Source organism: Saimiri boliviensis, chromosome 6 (assembly GCF_048565385.1).
Source record: "Saimiri boliviensis isolate mSaiBol1 chromosome 6, mSaiBol1.pri, whole genome shotgun sequence".
Classification (NCBI taxonomy): domain Eukaryota; kingdom Metazoa; phylum Chordata; class Mammalia; order Primates; family Cebidae; genus Saimiri; species Saimiri boliviensis.
Window position 1 is genome coordinate 45,859,316 of NC_133454.1, and position 23,974 is coordinate 45,883,289.

General features: G+C 38.2%; 1 protein-coding gene across 10 annotated transcripts in view; it reads left to right on the forward strand.

Annotated features, from left to right (window-relative positions):
- The window catches only part of ZC3H12C (zinc finger CCCH-type containing 12C), an 86,410-nt gene that overhangs the window by 6,836 nt on the left and 55,600 nt on the right, over positions 1-23,974 (forward strand). For 2 of the 10 annotated variants that reach the window (XM_074400557.1, XM_074400555.1), the window contains exon 2: positions 10,523-10,592. The exons of 3 other annotated variants lie outside the window; for them this stretch is intronic. The gene's annotated coding sequence lies outside the window, so the exon portion shown is untranslated. Of the gene's footprint in view, positions 1-45; positions 18,056-23,974 lie in introns of those variants that run through there. 5 more of the 10 variants (XM_074400552.1, XM_074400553.1, XM_074400556.1 and 2 more) reach the window with 4 other exon arrangements.

A 23,974-nucleotide genomic window follows, 5' to 3' on the forward strand; every position in this document is an offset into this window, starting at 1 on the left:
GTCGGGCTCCGGAGGTCGAGTCGCCGAGCTCCCGCCGCTCAGGTGGGGCCGAGCGGAAAGCCCGGAGCATCCTCCCCGCGGGCGGCGCCGTCCCCGCTGGGATTTCGGGCGATGTGAGGCCGGGCTCCCCGACCCCGCGGCCTAGGGCACCGGTCCCCGCCTGCCTGCCCGCCCCGGGGCATAGATCCCGAACATGGAGGCGGGCTCGGGCGCCGCGAATGGAAACCGACCCACAGCGCTGCCGCCGCGGCTCAGATCCGCGCGCGTTCGCGGGGTGAGGCATCACTCGGCATCTCGGATCCAGCCCGGGCCATTCGCTTGACTAACCATCCCTCCACCCGGATCGCCAGCAACCCCAGGCCGGGCGTCACGAAAGCCCCTCACTCCCCCCGTCGTCCCTCCTTCACCCCCAGGCTCCAGTCCAGATCCCTTTTACACGCTGCGTTCATTTTAGCTCGGCTAGTTCACATTTTTAACTCCCTACTAAGAAGTGTTACAAATTTAACTTGGAGAAATGAATCCCTCTTTTCTTCCCTAAGCTGTCTCATTTAAAGTCCTTAAAAACAACCCTAGCATCCAAGTACTGATTACTCTGTCTGGGGTTCTTGCCATTTGGCTATCCGTTAACAATCCCAGTTTGTGCTCCGTGTTTTGTGATAAAGAGATGAAATACGAATCCAGATTTAGGTAAAGTTTTCCTATTGGTGGACAAGACTGTATTCGAGTATCCCAGGCCCATCAGGTGCTTATTGATTCAGACTTTTAAAAAACCATTTTAGAATAGATGCAGGGATAATTGGAGCTAAGTATTGTATGTTTAGAAATTTGGCAACGTTGTTCAGTTTTTCGTTTGTTTTGTGCTTGAGTTGTTCCTTTTTTTAATGCATGTTATAAACGGAAAACAAGGGATATACCTCAAACACATTTTTTGACTTTTCAGGAACCACAAGAAGTCATGAATATAGTGTGTTATAAATGTTTTTGTCTTAATGGACTTAGGATTTAGAGGGTATGACTTCTGTTTATTTAATCACATATACAGTTAATTTTAGTAGCAGTTTCTTAATTTTAATGTTCTCTGCTGTTTGATTTCATCAAAGTTTTGTAAAATTAATCTTAGTGTGATAAGCCCAGGAAGATGCCTATTTCAACTTAACCCTCTGTTCACCTGTTTTCTAACAACTTGGCATGCTTATTTCAAGTTACCGAAATTTGTCTACTTGATGATACCTAAAAATAGAATGGCCTGTTGACCATGTACCCATAGTTCAAAATATTTTAATGTTTTTACATCAAAGAGTCGATTTTACTTTCAAAGTAAGTTACAAGATTCTACTTCTAGTATTTGGTCATCATAAAAGTACTTTAACATTATAACTAAAGTAAAATGAACTTTTAAATAACAACAAAGTCACTGGTGTTTTTTAGCCTTTAATAATGGAAGTCTAATGGAACTATTTTAATATAATGGGAAATATTAAAGGATAGGGAACAGAAACTTGGAATGTTTCTATGCTGATGGGAGTTTTTATTAGTCACTTCCTTTTACTAAATTTTTGTTTTAATGACCAGACTAATAAAAATATCCTATTTTATATTACGGGCTTCTCTGGAGCTATGTTTTCATGGGTTACCAACATCTGCACAGTTGAATTCCAAATAATTAATAGAAATTTTATCTTTAAAACATTTTTCTCATTCTACAACTATCTTCATTCTGGCAGACCACAGGGGTTGCTACATTAATTTTAATTACTGTCACAAATGTAAAAGTGTTGCTGTTATAACTTCTTAGTGTTTTTCACTGTTTTTGTACATAAATCTGGGATTCTTTCATTCTGATTTGATTGCATTTTTAAATAAACAAACAAGATATTAAGTAGGGAGTTTATCTTTTTAAAGAAACAAACAAGGTACTAAGTAGGGAGTTTATTCTACTGTTGAAATGTAGAATAACACTAATCTGCAGTTCTTGCTCATTTGAAACTGGTATGCTTCTGTTCCCTCTGCAAATAATTACTTAATGTTACTCTAGCAGCTGTGTAAGGCCCGGAACCTCTAAAAGGATAGATTATGAACAGAACATAATGCTAAGTGGAAGGTACTAAGTTTCATGAACAAAGAAGTAAGAAATTCAGGTACTGGGGAATGCCTGGAAGGTAGGATTTGAGTAGGTAGAGCTGGTTGAGAGTCATTGCCAAATGAGTCAAAACCCTGACAGTAAAGCAGAGAGTGGGCGGTCCAGTGTGTGAAGCATAGGGCAGGAGTAGCGGGTAAGGTGGTGAATAGAGTTTTGGAGTATAGTTTTTATTAGAGCAGTATTAAGTAAATAAGATGGTCAGTGAATAATGAAAATCAATTCAATCAGGATTCCAAATTTAAGCCTAAAATATTGAAATTCTAGGATTTGATTGCAAACCTACCAAATGTTCTAAAAAAGCTTCTTGAGTTTTAAGTGCTAATATGCCTCATGAGCCTGCTGCATATAAAATCTCATGACTTTACAAAGCAAAAACATGAAGATTCAATAAAACATGTTATACAAAACATTGCGTTATACAAAAAATGTAAAACATTGGTGCTGTTTTGCAATGAATAGTTCAGAGAAATGATCAGTTGAGAATGTGATTTTTTTAAAAAAAGATCTATTTCATCTCAGCATAGATCTCTAATTTCTTGGTGATTCAAGAATTGTTTAAAAATTTCACAGGATTAATGTGCAAATTAAATGGCTGACACATAGTAATTTTCGGCATCTGATAGCATAAAGATAACTTTCAGATCTGTGTTGTGGAGTATCGATTCTTTACTGTTGTTTTAGTTTTTGTAGGTAATAGTAATAGCCACATTTGTACACTGATGTGCCAGACAACATGCTAAGTCTACCTGCATTATCTCATTTAACCTTTGAACACCTTTATGCATTGCTTCTATTATCCTCATTCTATAGATGTGGAAGTTGAGACACTGAGTTTGACTAACTTGCCCAAAGTCATATAGCTAATAAGTTGCAGAAGGGAGTTCCGACCCAGGCAATCTGACTTTATAACCCATGATTTTAACCACTGTGCAGTTCTGCCTCCATGATTCTGTTTTTAGTTTGTTCTCTAAAAAGTGTGTCATCATGTATGTTGTTTTGACATACATCATTTGAAAATTAAGTGATACATGTTCATTTGCATAGTGAGTATGTAAGATGAGAAGCCTTTCCTCTAAAGTTATGACAGTAACAGGACAATACAGAAATCCTGTCTGGCTAGATAAGTTGAAAGCAAGGACCATGTCTTTTTACCAGTTTGCTTAGGTCCACTAAAGAGACAAAAGACAGTTTCAGGCCAGCGTGGCAAATGATGTAACAGCAGTGTATTTCACAAAAAGGAGCACTTTTCAGTGAAAGCATCAAACATTTTTAATGAGAGTAGTGTTTTTAATTGATTTTTATATCTCTTTTCTCAGACTATAGAAATGTAATGTGCTTAGTGTGGGAAAAATTAGAAAATATAGAGAAGTATAAAGAATTTCTTAAACACCTTTGGTTCCGTAATCCAAAGATAACTCATTTAACATTATGGCAAATTTCTCTCTGTTTAACTTCTCTTAGCATCATCAAAAGATTGTTTTACTTTCTTAAAGGAAAATGGAAACTTATTGCCCCTAAAGTACATGGTTTTACATTACAACACGGACAGTAATTCTTATGCCCAGTGATGTAGCTTAAAGCAAAGCTCATAAGCAGATATCTAAACATTCAAAGCATTCTGCCTTTAAGGTAAGTATCCCATCTCTAAGAGTGGTATTGAGTAAGTAGAAAATCCCATGGTCTTCCTGCTGGCTGGAACATTTTAGCTATTCTTCCTTCACCTTTTGCCTGGATCACACCTTGTTATACAGGCCTCAGCTTAGATATCACTTGGTTTACTTCATTGTGGTTTGAGAACACTATGAAACAGTTATTGTGCCAAGTATTGTTCTAAGTGCTCTACATGTATTAATGCATTTAATGCTTATTACCTGCTTATGAAGAGGCAGTTCAGTATCTCTTTTTTCAGATGAGAATACCAAACCACAATGTGATTAAATAACTTACCCAAGTTCCCATAATTAATAATAGCAGAATTAATAATAGCAGAACGAGGGTTCCAATTTATTTAATCAGGCTAAGTCCCTGTTAAAACAAATACAGTCATGCACTGCATAATCATGTTTTGGTTAAAAACAGACTGCATATATGACAGTGGTACCTTAAGATTATAATAGAGCTGAAAAGGTCCTGTTGACTGGTGATATCATAGCCATCCTGACGTCATAGCAAAAGGCATTACTCATATGTTTGTGGTGATACTGGTGTGGTGTAAACCTACTGTACTGATGGTAAAAAGACAATGAACGACTATGTTACTGGTTTATTTATTTACTATACTTTTTATTGTTAATTTAGAGTGTAATCCTTCTACTTATAAGAAAAAAGTTAACTGTAAAACAGCCTCAGGCAGGTCTATCAAGAGATATTTCAGAAGGCAGCATTATCATAGGAGATAACAGTGCCATGCCTGTTACTGCCCTTAAAGACCTTCCAGGGAAACAAAATGTAGAGATGAAAGGCTGTGCTCTTGCTGATCCTGACTCCATGTAGACCTAGACTAATGTATGTGTTTGTGTCTTCATTTTTAACGAAGTTTAAAAAGTAAAAAATTTTCTAAATTGGCCGGGCGTGGTGGCTCAAGCCTGTAATCCCAGCACTTTGGGAGGCCGAGGCGGGTGGATCACGAGGTCAAGAGATCGAGACCATCCTGGTCAACATGGTGAAACCCTGTCTCTACTAAAAATACAAAAAATTAGCTGGGCATGGTGGCGCGTGCCTGTAGTCCCAGCTACTCAGGAGGCTGAGGCAGGAGAATTGCCTGAACCCAGGAGGCGGAGGTTGCAGTGAGCCGAGATCGCGCCATTGCACTCCAGCCTGGGTAACAAGAGCGAAACTCCGTCTCAAAAAAAAAAAAAAAAGAAAAGAAAAAAGCCTATAGAATAAGGATATAAAGAAAGAAGGTATTTTTGTATAGAAAGAAGATATTTTTGTATAGCTGTACAATGTTTCTGCCTTAAGCTAAATATTATTACAAGAGTCCAAAAGTTAAAAAATGAAAAAGTTTATGAAGTAAAAAAGTTACAGTAAGAGATATTTATTGAAGAAAGAAAAATATTTTTGGTAAACTTAGTGTAGCCTAAGTACAAAGTGTTTATAGTCTGCAGTAATGTACAATATCTTAGCCCTTCGCATTCACTTACATTCACTCACTGACTCATCCAGAGCAACGTCTTGTCCTACAAGCTTCATTGAGGGTAAGTACCCTATATAGGTGTACCATTTTTATCTTATAGACTGCATTTTTACTGTCTCTTTTCTATGCTTAGATACACAAAGACTTACTGTGTTACAGTTGCCTACAGTGTTTAGTATGGTAACATGCTGTACAGGTTGGCAGCCTAGGGCAATAGGCTATACCATATAGCATAGGAGGGTAGTAGTCTGTATAGCCATCTAGAGGTTTGTCTAAGTATACTCTGTGATGTTTGCACAAAGGGGAAATCGCCTAAGGACACATTTCTCAAAACATAACTTTGTCAAGTGACGCATGACTGTATTAAGGTCTGTGTAACCTAATATGTGTCAATAGATTTGTCTAGTATTGAGAGATTTAAGCAAAATAATGAAATCATCTTTTTAGGAGTTGGGCTGTAAAAGGATATATATCTGAAGAAGAAAGGAAAAAAAAGAAGTAAAAAAAAAAAAAAAGATGTATCTTTTTCCAGTATAGTTGGAATTATATTACTTAGAGAACTTTATATCCTACCTTCCCTCTCATTTAACATACATTGAGGATTTTCTCCTGACATTTAAGAATATTTCTAACATCATGTTATTTTATTTAATCATTCTCCTATTTCAGACATGTATTTTTCCCAATATTTTAATATCATAATGCTTTAGTTGACTAGCTCAGTGAAATCCCTTTTTCTGTGTCTGTGTTCTTAGGATGGATTCCTAGAAGTAATGATAAAAGAGAATAAGCTTTAAGGTTTTTTATACCAAAAAGATTTTCAGAAAAGTTGTATTGATACGTACAACTGTTAACATAGAGTGAGAGTACTGATTTCATCCCATGTTTGACCCACTAAGTATTAACTTTGACAATCCTTGACAGTTTGTTAGATGAGCATTAATATCATTTTAATGTTGACTTTTCTACTTCTATTTTAAATTATTTAGTACAAGCTGGTTAAGAAAGCAAAATACAGAGAAAATGAAAGCCACCTGAAATCTCCCTACCCAGAAATAACATCAAGTTAATATTTTGATAAACATTCACTCGATTATTTTTTATTTCTGTAGTTATATTTTACAGAATTTGTAATTGAATTTTTAAGTAAAATCATATCACAATTACAAGTATCAGCTGAGTATGGTGGCACGTGCCTATAATCCCAACTACTCGGGAGGCTGAGGCAGGAGACTCGTTTGAACCCAGGGTGCAGAGGTTGCAGTGAGCCGAGATCACGCCACTGCACTCCAGCCTGGGTGACAGAGCAAGACTCCATCTGAAAATAATCATAAGCATTTCCTAATCCCTCAGTCCCAGGCAAAAGTAATTGGTAATTGCTCGCTTCCCTGTGTTTTCAAAATACTATATATTTTTCCATAACACTTGCATATTAGATGATAGTTAACTCTTCTTCATTTCTTTTCTGCTTTCTGCCTCTGCTATTCTATCTGTCAATAGAGAATACTACCAGTGTTTAGATTAGTCATAAGGATTAACTGATAGTACAAAATGGTGATGATAGTACACCATGTTGTACATAGGAGTTTTACCTTGTTGGTAGTCTTTAGGGTCCCTGAGGGCATGTGAGCCACATTATTTTATCCTGCTGCTTCTGCAGAGTTTGGCACATAGTAAATACATGAAATTAATGTGTTTTTATTATTAAAAGCTATATGGTACCTTTTTTTTTTTTTTCCTTGAGATCTGTGTGTTTTTTTGGTGGGGGTGGGTCTCACTATGTTGCCCAGGCTGGTTTCCAACTCCTGGGCTCAAGCGATCCACTAGTTTCCACCTCCCGAAGTGCTAGGCTGGGATTACAGGTGTGAGCCACCATGCCTAGCAAAAAGCTATATAGTACTTTAAATGAATCTGCTGGTAATGGGTATGATAAACAAAAGGAAGAACAGGCAATACCTCATTTTATTGCACTTTGCAAATATTGCATTTTTCTTTTTTTTTTTTTTTTAACAAATGAAGCTTTGCAGCGACTGTAGGTCAAACAAGTCTGTCTGCACCATTTTGCAACAGTATTTGCTCCCTTCATGTTGCTGTGTCACATTGTGGTAGTTCTTGCAATATTTCAAACTTTTTCATTATTATTAAATCTGTTATAGTGGTCTATGATCAGTAATCTGTGATGTGACAATTGTAATTTTGGGGGCGTGCCAACAGAAGATGGCAAAAACTTAATAGAGCAATGTTGTATGTGTTCTGAGTGCTCCATCGACCAGCCATTGCCCTATTTTTCTCCCTCTTCTCAACACCCCCCACCCCTTCGCTGAGACACAACAATATTGAAATTAGGCCAATGAATAACTCTATAATGGCCTCTAAGTGTTCAAGTGAAAGGAAGATTCAGGTCTCTAACTTTGATTCAAAAGCTAGAAATGACTTAGCTTGGGGAGAAAGGCATGTGAAAGCCAAGATAGGCCTAGAAGTAGGCCTCTTGCAGCAAACAACCAAGTTGTGAATGCTAAGGAAAAGTTTGAGGAGATTAAAAGTGCTACTCCAGTGAACAAACAAATGATAAGAAAGGGAAAGCCTTATTGCTGATATGGAGAAAGTATCAGCAATACTTTCTCCATATTGCTGGTGATGGTCTCCATAAACAATCAAGCCAGCCACAACATTCCCTTAAGCCAAAGCCTGTTCCAGAGAAAGGCATTAACTCTCCAAAGTGCTATGAAGCCTAAGAGAGGCGAGGAAGCTGCAGCAAAAAAGTTTGAAGCTAGCAGAGGTTGGTTCATGAAGTTTAAGGAAAAAAGCAAGAGTGTTAGGTGAATCAGCAAGTTATCCAGATCTGGCCAAGATAATTGATGAAGGTGGCTACACTCAACAGATTTTTACTGTAGACTAAACAGCATTATATTGGAAGAAGATGCCATCTAAGACTGCCATAGCTGGAGAGGAGAGGACAGTGCCTGGCTGCAAAGTTCTGAAGGACAGGCTGACTCTAAGGGACGAATGCAGCTGGAGACTGAGTTCAGTGTTCATCTACCATTTTGAAAATCCTATGGCCCTTGAGGATTAATGCTAAATATACCATGCCTGTGCTCTGTAAGTGGAACAACAAAGCTTGGATCAGTTTACATCAGTTTACAGCATGCTTTACTGAACATTTTAAGCCCACCATTGAGACTTTACTGCTCAGAAAAAGATTCCTTTCGAAATTTGTAATATTACCATTCATTGACAGTGTACCACCAAGAGTTCTGATGGAGATTTACAAGGAGATTAATGTTTTCATGCCTGCTAACAAAATATCTATTCTGGCAGTCTATGAATCAAGGAGTAATTTCGACTTCACAAGTCTTGTTATTTAAGAAATACGTTTTGTTAAGATTACAGCTGCCGTAAATAGTGATTCCGCTGATGGATCTGGGTAAAATACATTGAAAACCTTCTGGAACATATTTACCATTCTAGATGTATCAGGAATATATCTAATTCATGGGAAGAGGTCAAAATAGCAACCATAATAGGAGTTTGGAAGAAGTTGACTCCAACCCTCGTGGAGGACTTTGAGGGCTTCAAGACTCCAGTGGAGGAAATCACTGCAAATGTGGAACATATAGCAGGAGAACTAGAATTAGAGTGGAGCCTGAAGATATGACTGAATTGCTGCAGTCTCATGATAAAACTTGAACCGATGAGGAGTTGCCTCTTCTGGATGAGGAAAGACAATGGATTCTTGAGTTGGAATCCACTGGTGAAGATACTGTCCTGAACATTGTGGAAATGACAACAAAGCAGATGTCAAGTATTCAACTTAGTTGATAAAGCCGTGGCCAGGCTTGAGAGGATTGACTCCAAACTTAAAAGTTCTGTGGGTAAAATGCTATCAAACAGCATCACGTGCTACAGAGTTATCTTTCGTGGAAGGAACAGTAAATCAATGCAGCAAACTTCATTATCATCTTGTTTTGAGAAATTGCCACAGCCACCCCAGCCTTCAGCAACCACCACCCTGATAAGTCAGCAGCCATCAACATCAAGGCAAGACCACCTTTCACCAGCGAAAATATGGCTCATTGAGGGCTCAGATAATCATTAGAATTTTGTGGCAATAAACAATTTTTAATTAAGGCATGGACATTTGTTTTAGACATAATGCTATTGCACATTTAAGATACTATAGAATAGTGCAAACATAACTTTTATATGCACTGGGAATCCAGAAAATTTGCATCACTTGCCCTATTGTGATACTGTACTGTGACATTCACTTTACTGCAGTGGTCTGGAACCAAAACCACATTTCCAAGGTACGCCTAGTATAAGACATGGTTATAATAATACATGCCGAGCAGATAACACAATTGATACCCAAACATTTAAAATTTAAGTTAGAATGCTTTGCGTGATTTATTGAGGGGTAATACACATTGGCCTTTGAAGAATATAATTGACCTTATTTATTTCTCTTAGTAAAATATTATAAAAGCAAATCTTCCAAAAAGGTAGTCTTTAAAGTCTTTCAAGAGCAAAACATTTTAACTATTTTAAATGGAAGAATTTATACACATGAATATTTTTATTCTTTCAAATAATATGTAGCCTGTGATTTCACTTATGGAAGATAAGAGTAGCTAACGTTTATTGGTACTAACTTTAAGACAGGCCCAGTATTAAGAACTTTGCTTAAATTATTTAGTTTTAAAACTCTACTGGGTACAGACTGTTTTGTTTATCTTCCTGGTAATGGACCTGATCCCTGGAGATGTTAAGTAGCTTAGCCCAAGTTATTGAGATTTCTAATTCATCCTAAGTGAAATAGCAATACTTGTTATGCTTTTTGTTTGCTTTAGATGTTGGGGGTTGGGGGGCAGCAGGAACCAGTTCTTTTTTTATATATATATATGGAGTCTCACTCTGTTGCCCAAGCTACAGTGCAGTGGTGTGATCTTGGCTCATCACAACCTCCACCTCCTCGGTTCATGCAATTCTCATGCCTGAGCCTCTCAGGTACCCAACTAATTTTTCTATTTTTAGTAGAGACAGGCTTTTGCCTTATTGGCCAGGCTGAGCTCCTGACCTCAAGTGATCCCCCCACCTCAGCCTTCCAAAGTGCTGGGATTACAGGAGTGAGCCACCACACCTGGCCGGAACCAATTCATACGGATTCCTGTTAGCATTTTGAGTCTTGTCTCCTTGATGTTAGCTGTTCCTTGCTGATACTGTCATTCCCTCCCTCTAATTTGCAGGAGAGACATACGCTGTGGACTGTGAACTTGGATGACAGCATGCTAACATTATATCTTTTTTTTTTCCAAGGTAGGTGAACCTTCCAGCAGGAGCTAACATTATATCTTAAATAAAAATGTTAAGGCAGTAATTAAAGATTATAAGATACTCAGACAATCTAGGTTGAAGACCAGAAAGGCTGTACAGTGTGGAGAGAGCAGAGGGGCCTCCAAAATCAGGCAGACCTGGATTTGAATCCCAGCTCTGCTATTTACTGATTGTGACCTTCAGCAAGAATCTCAATTTATCTTTGATTTGTTATCCATCAAGCATGATCTACTTTGCAGAGTTTGTTTTCACTGATTGAAGGTAATGAGTGTAAAAGTGCTTGACACATAGAAGGCATTCAGTGTTCTGAAATGATTTAGCAGTGTCCATTGATTTGATTGGACAGAGATTTTGTTTTGCTCTTCTACTTATTCATTGGCTCTTGGTTGTTTTATATCTGAAATAGCCAGATATAAAATCAAGTTCACGTCTATTGCTTTTAATATGTCAGTTTATATTTTGGGTTTTTCAAAGAGCTTTCAAATCTATTACTTTATGTCTTATAGGGTGAAGCTAAAATTAGTTTTTGTTCTTTGTTCTTAGTCATCTGTACTCATTTCCTATTCAAAATTATGTGGGCTTAATTTTATCCTTATTCTGTGATTTAATCTGTTTCCAATCTTGGCTTTTACTTTATAATTTATTTTTATTATGCACTCACAGGGAACAGTTTTCCCATATAATTGAGGCTGTCTCCTCATTGTTGACTTAACACTTTTAAAAAAACCTTTGGCATCATTTTCTTTGATGGCCTGATTGAGTTGATGATCCTATGTATTAGATACTTTCTGGAATTTTACTGTAATTTTAAATGACTGGAACAGATATAAAATGTGCAAAAAATGTGTTTTTGGTAAAATACATTATTTCTATTTTTGCTTAGAAAAGTTCTTTAAGTAGCAAAAAAAAAAAGGCATAAAGTATGTTAAATCATGGATAGGAAAAAAAATAGTTTCAAATGGGGGAAGTGTGTTCTAAACTACATTTCTATTATTTTCACTATTCAGCTTGTCTTTTATGGTTAAATTTTGAGTTTAATGTTTTAGCATTTTATTACATATGTGAAATATAGAAAACATAAAATGATAGTGAAAATCATCTATAATTTTCACTTACAGATGACTTAACATTTATAATTCTTGTTTTCATCTTTTTAAAACTCTATTCTTATAAACACATTCTTTTTTAAAAGTATATGCATATATAGTTTTGTTTGGTTCTTGCTTTTCGTTCAGTGTATCATAAGAGATTTCCTGTATGATTAAATATCATTTTATGAGCCTATTTTTGGCCAGGCACGGTGGCCCACGCCTGTAATCCCAGCACTTTGGGAGACCAAGGCGGGTAGATAACCTGAGGTCAGGAGTTCGAGACCAGCCTGGCCAACAGGGTGAAATCCCATCTTTACTAAAATACAAAAATTAGCTGGGTATGGTGGTACATTCCTGTAATTCTGACTACTGGGGAGGCTGACGCAGGAGAATTGCTTGAACCCGGGAGGCAGAGGTTGCAGTGAGCCGAGATCGCACCATTGCACTCCAGCCTGGGCAAAGAAGCAAGAATTTATCTCAAAAAAAAAAATTATTTTTATTAGCTGAATGGCATTCAACATATTTAAGTACTATAATTAAGTTCATATTGTTAAATATTTATTTAGAATGTCACCAGTTTCTTAATTGTAATAACAGTATGATAAATGTATATGTAGGTCTATTTAACATTGCTGGGTATATTTTTAACAAATTCCTGGATGTGGTCATGCAAACTGCCATCTAGAAAAGTCGTACCAATTTATATTTCTATCAGCAGTGTGTGTGTGCGTTTCTCTGCACTCATGACTGTTTTTCCACATAGCCTATTTTTGTCCATTTGATAGATAAGAATGGGCATAATAGTGCTAAGAAGTTCATTTTGTACAGTCCAAGAGACTGAGATTGAGTTCCTGCTGTGACACTTGGGGATTATGTATGTGTTCTTGGGTGAGTTTCTTATAAAATTTCCCTAAGCCTCAGTTTCTTTCTTTGTAAAATGATGATAATAGTACGTATCGTGGTAATGCCATGGTAATGGTTGTAGAGATTATTTGATGGTATATACTGAAGCACTTAAATTCTTGAGAAATGTTAGCAATTATTATTTATTATGAATGCACTGTCTCATTATATACTATATTTTATACTTGATAGTGGCCAATATAAAAGTTATTTGTTTTTATGTGATCATCTGGCTACCTTACTGAATGAGCCCTTTAAGTTGCTGTTAAATCAATTGCAGGACCTAGTTCTTGCCCTTCCTAGTTGAGTCTGGTGATTTTTCAGGATCTATAATAATGACCCATACTATCAGGGTTTTTTCAGTATTTCAATTTATACCCTTTTCTTTCTTCACTTTATGCATTGGCTGAAATCAGAGAACAGTGTTGTTAGTAGTAGGCATTCAGCCTTTTTTTCCAATTTTAACGGGACTTCATGTTTTCTAACGCAGGTCTCTCCTACTTATATATACATGTTCTGAAAATACCTATAACGGTCAAGTGTGATAAACTTTTAGACTTACATGCCGTAGAGGGATTCCCTTAAATTATTAAATTCGTATGTATCTTTCATGAAACATCTTCAGCAATATGTTTTCAGTATTCAAGGCATGGTCTCTTCTTTTTTAATTGAACATATTGTCAATCAGCTTAAATCCAAGAAGGCTGAAATTTTACTAATTTCAACCCATTTAGTGATTCTATCCTTGTCTCAGTGGTATAAATTTTGAGACCTATTTTTTTCACTGTTGTTCGTTTTTTATGCCATATCTATAAAATATAGGTAAAGGTAAATGAAACTGTGTACAAAACCTTTCATTCAAATTAAGTCTTTTTTTTTTTTTCTTTTTTAAGACAGGCTCCCACTCTGTCACTCAGACTGGAGTGCAGTAGCATGATCTCAACTCATGGAAGCCTCTGCCAAGTAGCTGGAACCACAGGCACACACCACTATACCCAGCTAATTTTTCTTTTCTTTTTGAGACAGAGTTTTGCTCTTGTTGCCCAGGCTGTGATATTGGCTTATTGCAACCCCCACCTCCTAGGTTCAAACGATTCTCTCACCTCAGCCTCCCAAGTAGCTGGGGTTACAGGCATGCACCACCACGCCTGGCCAATTTTTTTTTTTTTTTTTTTTTTTTTGAGAGAGAGTCTCACTCTGTTACACGGGCTCTAGAGTCCAGTGGCACGATCTCAGCTCACTGCAACCTCCACCTCCTAGGTTCAAACAGTTCTTCTGCCTCAGCCTCCCAAGTAGCTAGGGTTACAGACACCTGCTACCACACCCGGCGAATTTTTGTATTTTTGGTAGAGATGGAGTTTCACCATGTTGGCCAGGCTGGTCTCGAACTCCTGACCTCAGGTGATCCACCCACCTAGGCCTCCCAAAGTGCTGGGATTACAGGTGTGAGCCACCGCGCCCTGCCTAATTTTGTATTTTTAGTAGAGAGGGAGTTTCTCCATGTTGGCCAGGCTGGTCTCAAACTTCCCACCTCAGGTGATCTGTCCACCTCAACCTCCCAAAGTACTGGGATTACAGGCATGAGCCACTGTGCATGGCCAATTTTTCCAATTTTTGTAGAGACAGGGTTTTGCCATGTTGCCCAGGCTGGTCTCAAACTCCTGAACTCAAGCAATCTGCCTGCTTTGGCTTCCAGGTGTGCTTCTGCTACAGGTGTAAGCCACCATACTCAGCCTTGCAGAGACAGAATCTCTCCCTGTCACCCTGGATAGAATATAGTAGCACCATCATGGCTTACTGCAGCCTCAACTTCCCAGACACAAGATATCTTCCTGCCTCAGCCTCCCGAGTAGCTGGGCCCACAAGTGCATGCCAACACACCTGGCTTTTTTGTTTTGTTTTGTTTTTGGTAGAGATGAGGTCTTGGTATGTTACCCAAGCTGGTATGAAACTGCTAGGCTCAAGCAGTCCTCCTGCCTTGGCCTCCTAAAGTGTTGGGGTTACTGGCATGAGCCACCATGCCTGGCCTTAATGGAGTTTTAAGATCAGGATCTTTATGCCTTCTTTACCTGGCTTCTTAGATATCTTTGCAAGAACACTGTTTGAAAGCTCCTCCTCTCTCAAAAAAGATTCAAATAATTTACAAACACCTAAAATGACAGTGCTATTGAAACAGAGCTTTTCAGAGACTGGCAGACAAACCACATTGTGATATCATGAGGTTTTTATTAAATAGTTTTTGTACCAAAGTCCTAATTTAGCATGTAAAAAAATGACTAAGTTTAGTGGCATATATGCTACATGAAAATAAGGTATTCACAAATCTGGGTGATGTCTTCCTAGTCTTAGGGTATTAAAATTTTGCTCCTGTACTCTCTTCTACACTTTTCCAAAGTGAGTCCTTCCAATACTGTATTTTAAAATACCATCCATGTGCTGATGACTACCATATTTATATCTCCGATCCTGATTTCTCTATGTACACTGCTATCTTGTGGACAGCTCCACTTGGATAGCTATTGGTATCTGAAACTAAAATTATCTAAAACAGAATTTTTATCCCTCTACATCCGTTCCTCTCTAAGTCTAAATGTTACTACCCTCTTCTCAGCTACTCAAATCAAAAATCTAGAAGTTCTTGATACTTTCTGTCATCTTCCCCACTCAGTCCAGTTTCAGAGCTGTTAACCAATACATGCAACAAGTTGAATTAACAAGGTTGTTCAATGTTAGGAAATCTGTTATAGAATAAAACCTACCTGGTTAATGTATATAGTGTATAATATTTTTCTTACAAGAACTTGTGCTTAAAAGTAAGATTAATCTGTTCATGTATTTGGTTAATTTTGGTGCCATCTTTGTGGGGCTTTGTCAGCAGTTAGGATAGCCTCGTAGACCTGTTGGGATGCCTTCCATCTTCAGTGTCACAGGCTAATCTAAGCAACATAGGAATTGTTAAATGCTTTGAGTTTTGTTAGCGCATGTCCACAGAATCTATGAGTATAGGATTGTTAGGAATGGAATAGAGTGTATAAATCCTTAATAAAACTTTCATTTTTTACATGGTTATTCATACTTACAACCTCTTCCCAAGTCAGCTTTGATTATAGGTTCTTAATTTATTGGCATAAAGATTTATGCAGAGATGGCACACTTTAAGCATCCCTTTCATCTCATTGAATATTACATTTGTAATGTTACATATTTGTGGAGTTCCCTATCCTGATCACATTTTTTGGAGGTTATTCACTCATTCATTCCTTCATCATTTGTTACCAGCTTTCCATTTTGCTAATGGGTTTTACTTTTTAATTTTGCTTCCTAATTTATTTATTTCTGCTTTTAATTTTACACCCTTGTTTGCCTTTTTTTGTTTTTTCTACTCATCTTTACCTTTCCAATTTAAATATTTAGTTGTTTCTTGTTTTCTATTAAATGTGTTTACAACATCAATTTTTCTTTGACTGTCAGTTTGGCCATATCTCATAGGCTATACTTTTATTGTCATTCATTTCTAAATAGTCTGTAATTTTTATTTCTCTTTACAGTTATTTGGAAGGGCATTTTAATTTACAGATAGTGGGATTTTTAGATGGTTTGTTTTTGGCTTTCCATCTGCCTCTAACTTCTCATGTTTATGCATCACGGTGAGAGTATATTTCTACTTTCCAGGTTTGAGTTTTTCCTCAGTGCCATGAAAAAGTTATTCTAGCACAAATGTCTGCCTGTATCTCAACTTTGACGTCAAGCAGCCCACAGTAAATTATTAAGTGAATACTTGAGATACAGGGGTTGCTTTTTTTGTTTTTGTTTAAACATGTAACCCTGGCCTGTGGATAAGAGAAATAAAACGTATGTGGCTGGGCACAGTGGCTCACGCCTGTAATCCCAGCACTTTGGAACGCTGAGGCCTGTGGATCACAAGGTCAGGAGTTTGAGACCAGCCTAGCCAAGATGGTGAAACCCCATATCTACTAAAAATACAAAAATTATCTGGCACGGTGGCAGGCGCCTGTAGCCCCAGCTACTTGGGAGGCTGAGGCAGGATAAGTGCTTGAACCCAGGAGACGGAGGTTACAGTGAGCTGAGATCGCACCACTGCACTCCAGTCTGGCAACAGAGCAAGACTCCCTCTCAAAACGAAAACAAAAACTTATACTTGTCAGGGCTGTTTGTCTTCTTTGTATAAGAATAGGGATGATGTAACTTTCAAAATAAATGTATTTTTTCTAGTTTGTTTTAAAAGTAATTGAGTTCCTTAAATGGAATTTTCCTGTGATAATAATAGATCTCCACACTGGCCCTGGTATGCTCCCTTCTATGGGTTTTACAGGATTTCTTGGGGTTTGGAAGTTGAGCCAGCACCTATGGCTTTTCCATGGCCCCCACTCTACTCTTTTTACCAGTTTAATAATATTTCCGGGAGCACCCTCATGCTCAAGATTTTAAAGCTTTGGAAATAATAATTAACTTCTCTTTCTCCTCCTGCTTATGGATGAAATGAATGAACTGCCATGGGAATAGTGGAATTACAGAGATTAATCCACATTCTTGAGAGTGGAGAAGGGTGGCAATTCTAGTGATTCCTGTAAGACAATGAACAGACAACTAATGCATCCTTGCCCTTTTATTTCCCATTAAGTTTCCTACTCCTAAGTGTTCTCTCAGTTCTTCTGATTACATTAATGAGAGAGGCTCTGACTGGTCCTAAGGTCTTTCAAACTCCTCTGTGGAATAAGAACATCGGCCGGGCGCGGTGGCTCAAGCCTGTAATCCCAGCACTTTGGGAGGCCGAGGCGGGTGGATCACGAGGTCAAGAGATCGAGACCATCCTGGTCAACATGGTGAAACCCTGTCTCTACTAAAAATACAAAAAAATTAGCTGGGCATGGTGGCGCGTGCCTGTAATCCCAGCTACTCAGGAGGCTGAGGCAGGAGAATTGCCTGAACCCAGGAGGCGGAGGCTGTGGTGAGCCGAGATTGCGCCATTGCACTCCAGCCTGGGTAACAAGAGTGAAACTCCGTCTCAAAAAAAAAACATCAGTAGGGAACAAGAAACAGCCAATGTTTGAAGTCAAATTCAGATTCTACAAATTAGAAAGATATTCTGTACTAAAAGACTAGCTTCGGAGTGTAGGTTGTATAAAATATAATTTTTTAAAGAAAAATCAGGAATCAGTTTATAAGAAAAAACTTTAAAATTAATTTTATGGATTTGGTTGAGGTGGGAAATTGAACTGCTGGCCTGGATATCAGGGAAACACGTACCAGGTTGGCAGCTGCAACTTAGCTTCGAGCTCATCCCGTGCTGTGATAGCAGCTGAGTGAAGATGTGGCAGGTGGAGAAAACACTTTGGACCTCCTGAGTGACAGCCAGAAGCCAGAATGTTACCTTGGCAAGTGTGCTACTGGATGCTGAGTCTTGGGCCTGAGCATTCCTCAAAATAACAGGTAGATGACAACTGTTTGTTTCCTACTTAGATAGCAAATAAATGTGCATTTTACTAGATTGGGTACTTAGTTGATGGTATACACCTAATGTGAGCAGGACAGTGCAACATGTATTTACATATGCTCAAAATTCCGAAATAATTTATAAACCTATATACTATGTATAGAAGTCTCATACTCTTCAATGTGTGATAGACTCTTACTCAACTTTTTGTGTTATCTCAAAAAAAAAAAATCAGAATTAGAAGGTAAAATAAAAGTCAGTAACTTATTTTAGAAACACCATTCTGAAGACTGACTCATTTGTCTAATTGCCAGATCTTTGCTTCCCCAGTAGCTTTTTTTTTTTTTTTTTTTTTTTTCTGAGACAAGGTCTTGCTCTGTCACCCCAGCTGGAGTGCAGTGGCGCAATCACGGCTCACTGCACCCTGAACCTCCCTGGCTCAAGGCTTCTCTGACCTCAACTTCCCAAGTAGCTGGGAGTATAGGCATATATCACCAGGCCTGGGTGATTTTTTTTTTTTTTTTTTTTTTTTTTTTAGCTTTTGTGGAGACAGAGTCTCACTGTGTTGCCCAGGGTGGTCTCAAACTCCTGGGCTCAAGCTATCCTCCTGCCTCAGCATCCCAAAGTGCTAAGATTACAGGCGTGAACCACTGCACCTAGCCCCCAATAGGTTTTTGATTACCAAACCCAATGAAGTAAAATTTTTTCCACAAGTGAGAAATCGGGTAAGCTGATTTTTATCCTCCCCACTTCCCTTTCTTTCAGTGCATGTGCACACTCATGCACACGTGCACACACATCCACGTGGACACACTTGCACGTGAACATACGCATAGAGAAGGAAAGGTGTAGGGATAAGGAAGGAGGTCCGGAGACCAGGAGCATACGAGGAGTGCTGTCCTTATAATATCCACTGTTGCCCTTATCCATGTATCCTTATAATACCCATTGCATTTACATCCCCTTCTTCAAGAATCCTTCACATATAGATGTTTAATTACTTTAGTCATGTAAGCATCTTAACACTTTTACTGATTTTTTTTTTTTGAATGTATACATATATTTCTGAGACAGGGTCTGGCTTTATCGCCCAGGATGGAGTGTGGTGGCACCATCTTGGCTCACTGTAGCCTTGACTTCCCAGGCTCAAGCAGTCCTCCCACCTCAGCATCCCAAATAGCTGGAATTACAGATGTGCACCACCACACTTGGCTAATTTTTTGTAGAGATGGGGTTTTGCCATGTTGCCCAGGTTGGTCTGGAACTCCTGGGCTCAATCAATCCACCTGCCTCAGCCTCCCAAAGTGCTGGGATTATAGGTGTGAGCCACCATACCTGATCCCTTTTGGAATTTTGATTTTGGGTGGGAGAGATAATGGAAGGAGCAATTAGGAATAAAGTATTTGGATTGCCAAATGGCAGCATGAAGCTCTGGGAAAGATTAAAGGACTAGAAAAGTGTGTAGAAGAGCTGCAGAAATTAACCTGCTTCTGTTGACTGGCAGTTCCCTGCCAGAGGCCCTTTTCCTTGCCTTTTACTCTCCACTCCCAGTCAGTCCTGTACCACTGGGTGTTGTAGAGGCCAGGAAGGACTGCAGAGTTGAGAGTGATTGGTTTTGGCAGAGAATTACGGGATGGAAAGCCAATGGTTGCCTGACTGAAGCAAGCAACCATTGGCTTTCCATCCCGTGACTGTTGTTTTTCCTCATTTCACAGCTATTCCTTCTTTTTTTCTCTCTTCAGTTGTTCTTTCGGTTGTTCTAATTTATTCATTTGTTCATTCATACACAGATGTGCATGCACACACTCTTCATCTCTCCTGCCCCACTGAATCCGTCTTCTGGTTTAAAGTTCTTATCCAAAAAGAAAGAAAAAAGTCTTCTCCTTTTGAAACTATTCCTATCCCTCCCCGCCACCCCCAAAATACTCCTTCTGTGTCTTATTCTTTTCCTGCCAAACATATGCTGTCATCTCTCTCTAGGGCATACTTATTTCTTAGCTGGGAGTTTTTAACCTGTGTTCCACACTTCTCCAAAGAGTCAATACATATGTTTTGGAGATTGTGTGATGTTGGAGATGGGAACATTTTTTCATCTTTTTTTTCTACAACCTCTAATAGAAAATTAGCATTTCCCTTAATTACGAATGTAAGCAGCAAACCCGATGTTAACAGCAGTATTCACCCATAGAAATGATGTCCCCTACACATTACAGTTGAAACAACAAATATCCTGAAATATTTACACTTTATGTCAAAATCATGTTAATTACTAGATTTGCTGCTACATCTTGTTATTTTAATGTGTTAGTAAAAAGGCACATATTTTCACTATATCACAATTTTTAATATTTTGAGGACTAGAATATAATTGGCTTCTTTTGCAACTCAATCCTGTGTTTTTGTTTTATGCATTGAAAAGCCTTCCTTTGAAAGGGGTCTGTAGACTTCATTAGACTGAGAAAATATGCCTGTTTATCCCATCGCTCTTCCTTTTGCAGAAATAGCTCTCTCAGGGGGCCATTAGCACCCTTGACCCAAGCCCTCTTCTCTGTCATTCTGTGATGTGTTTGTATCATTTGATGCCATCAGTTATTTTATAACTCCTTCCTCTGTTGTCTTTAGCATCAAATCCTGACTCAACCCATTGGCTCTGTCTTAGAACATATCTTATGTTTGTTTCTCTTCTTTTCTGCATAACTTTAGGTAACTTAGTCAACTTTTACGTAGACTATTAACAATACCTTCCTAAATTGTCATCTTTGTGTTTCTTGCCTCCCCAAAAACTAATAAAAGCTGGAGTTGTCATCCTAAAATAGAAATGTATGCTCAGAAACCTTCAGTGGTTTCCATTACCTTTCTAAAATGTGGGTAGACGAACACTATTCCTTTTTTCAGAAACCTTCAGTGGTCCCCCACTACCAAAGGTGAAACTCAGTATAGCATTATAGACTTTGCATGAACCAGCCACGTCCTGACTAGCTAGCCACTTCTCCAGTAGTATTCATCACAGTTTTCTGTATGTTGTATCATCTCTCACGCCTCTAGACCTTTGATCGTGATGTTCTCTGGGCAACAGTCCTTTTTTCCTTTGTCTCACCCTACTTCCCTCCTTCTGCCCAACATAGACACTATACCATAGAGAATTAGGAATAGTTCGTCACTGTCATTCTATCCTCAGTTTATATGTCACCTCTCAGAAGCTTCCCAAATCTGAGACAAAGTCTTTTTCTCTTGTACTCTATGATACATCCCTATATGCGGGCATCTCTGTATTTTATAGGTATTCATTTATCTGGTTTCCTTAATACATTTTCCACTTCTTAAGGGTAGCAACTTGTATTCCTGTTTGTAACATCTGCCTTTTACTAAGCATCATCTCTTTCCCATAGCAGGCATTCAGATAAATGTTTCTTCTGTGAATAAATTAATTCATTGGCACTGGCTTAACCTTTCATTTAGTTTGACTGAATAATCATGGACCATGCTGCTATTTTTCTGCTTCTCGTGAAAGTATTAATTTAAAAATGTATTATTTGTATAGAATTTTAAAGTAAAATTTTATCAACTAGTTCATGTTTCTAAAATGCCCCAAGAACTAAGGTATTCTATATTTAAGTTATACATCTAAGTTATACCTCTATCAATAAAATAAACTCATTCATGAGGATCATTTTTTTACACAAATGATTTTATTAAGTAACAGTTATTTTAGGGGAAAAATTATTATGGCTTTAACTTTTCAATGGTTAATAGTTTATAGATCTTTGGAGAAAGTTAACTGAAATGTGTAGCAGTTTATGACTTTAGGAGAATTTGTGGCTAGAAATTTAAATGTCAGTGAAATTATAGGAGAGATGGGAAGGGACTGCTGCTCTAAATTTGTCTATAGCCATTTATTTTACAATAAATTTTCACTGTCCACCATGTATATTGTTAAACTGAAATGAAGGATTCAGTTCTCATTTTCTTTATTTTTTATCTATCTATTTATTTATTTATTTATTAGAGACAGGGTCTCACTGTGTCGTTCAGGCTGGAGTACACTGGTGTGATGGCTCATTGCAACCTCGCACTCCTGGGCTCAAACGATCCTCCTGCCTCAGCCTCGCAGTGGGACGATAGGCATGCGCCACCATACCCAGCTAGTTTATTTTATTTTTTCTTTTATTTATTTATTTTTGAGACAGAGTGTCACTCTGTTGCCCAGGCTGGAGTGCAGTGGCGTGATCTTGACTCACTGCAACCTCCACCTCCCAGGTTCAAGCGGTTCTCCTGCCTCAGCCTCCTGAGTAGCTGAGTTTATAAGTGTACACCACCACACTTGGGTAATTTTTGTATTTTTAGTAGAGGCAGGATTTTGACATGTTGGCCAGGTTGATCCCAAACTCCTGACCTCAACTGATCCACTCGTCTCAGCCTCCCAAAGTGCTGGGATTACAGGCGTGAGCCTCCATACTGGCCTATTTTGTTTTTTCATAGGATGGGGTCTTGCTATGTTACCCAGATTGGTCTTGAACTCCTGGCGTCAAGTGATCCTTTTATCCCTGCATCCTAAAGTATTAGAATTACAGGCATGGAGCCACTACACCTAGCTATTTTCTCATTTTCTTTTTTCTTTTTTTTTCTTTTCTTTTTTTTTTTTTTTTTTTTTTGAGACAGAGTCTTACTCTGTCGCCAAGGCTGGAGTGCAATAACCTGATATTGGCTCACTGCAACCTTCACCTCCTGGGTTCAAACGATTCTCCTGCCTCAACCACTTAAGTACCTGGGATTACAGGTGCCTACTACCATGCCCAGCTAATTTTTGTAGTTTTAGTAGAGATGGAATTTTACCGTAATGATCAGGCTGGTCTTGAACTCCTGATCTCCGGTGATCCGCCTGCCTCGGCCTCCCAGAGTGCTGGGGTTACAGGCATAAGCCATCATGCCTGGCCTGTTTTCTCATTTTCTAGAGGAAAATCTGTTTCCTTTCAGGTGCCTGCTGTATTTTCTTCTAATTATACTTTAGTTTTCTACCTCTTGGCTTCACTCCTGCCCACCATTAAATCAATTTATTTCTTCTAAATCGTTCATTTCCAAGCATTCTTACACTTATGTTCCTTACCAGTTTCTAACATTATTTTCTAATTATCTGCACTATCGGTAGTGTTTCATGGCACTTTAATCTTTAGTAATATTGTTTCATAAAAAGGATAGGTATGTTTGGCTTTTCCAAACTAAATGTTATTTCTCTTTCCCTTTGAGAAACATTATTCTAAATTATTTTATTTATTTTCCAGAATTCAAATGTTAGGATATAATGCACAAAGGAATAGAGTTGGGCATTTTAACTCTAAGGCATTTGATTTCTTGGTTCTGTCAACATGTGGCAAGAGCTAATGGGATACAGTTAAAGCCTTTGCCTGCATAATCTTCTACATTACTAAGGAGAGATGTTTTAGAATTACAGTCATAAGAATATGGAATAAATAATGACAATCAGGTTTCTGGTTTTCGCACTGCAATTTTACTTTTACACTAAACTTTTTTAAAGATATGCCTCACCATTTACTACGTGACAGTCACAGTTATAAGTTACTGTGTATATTAACTCTTTCAATCCTCTTAACAACCCTATGCTGTTCGTGGTATTATTATCCCCATTTTATAGTTGAGGAAAATGAGACACAGAGAGGTCAAGTAACTTGTACAGGTTGCTTGGTTAGTTTCAGGGAGAAGGCATAGTATGGGATTGGTTCTTACAGCCATAAATTATATAATCAACCTCTAGCTACTTCTCTTTTCTTTGGACTTTGACTAGAGTAAACTGTACCCTGGAATTTATGTAAATATTCAGAGACTAGTTTCAGAACACCAGTAACCCAGACCTCTGGAAGTAGTAGTGCGTGCGTAGGAACAAGTGGTTCAGTGGAGTC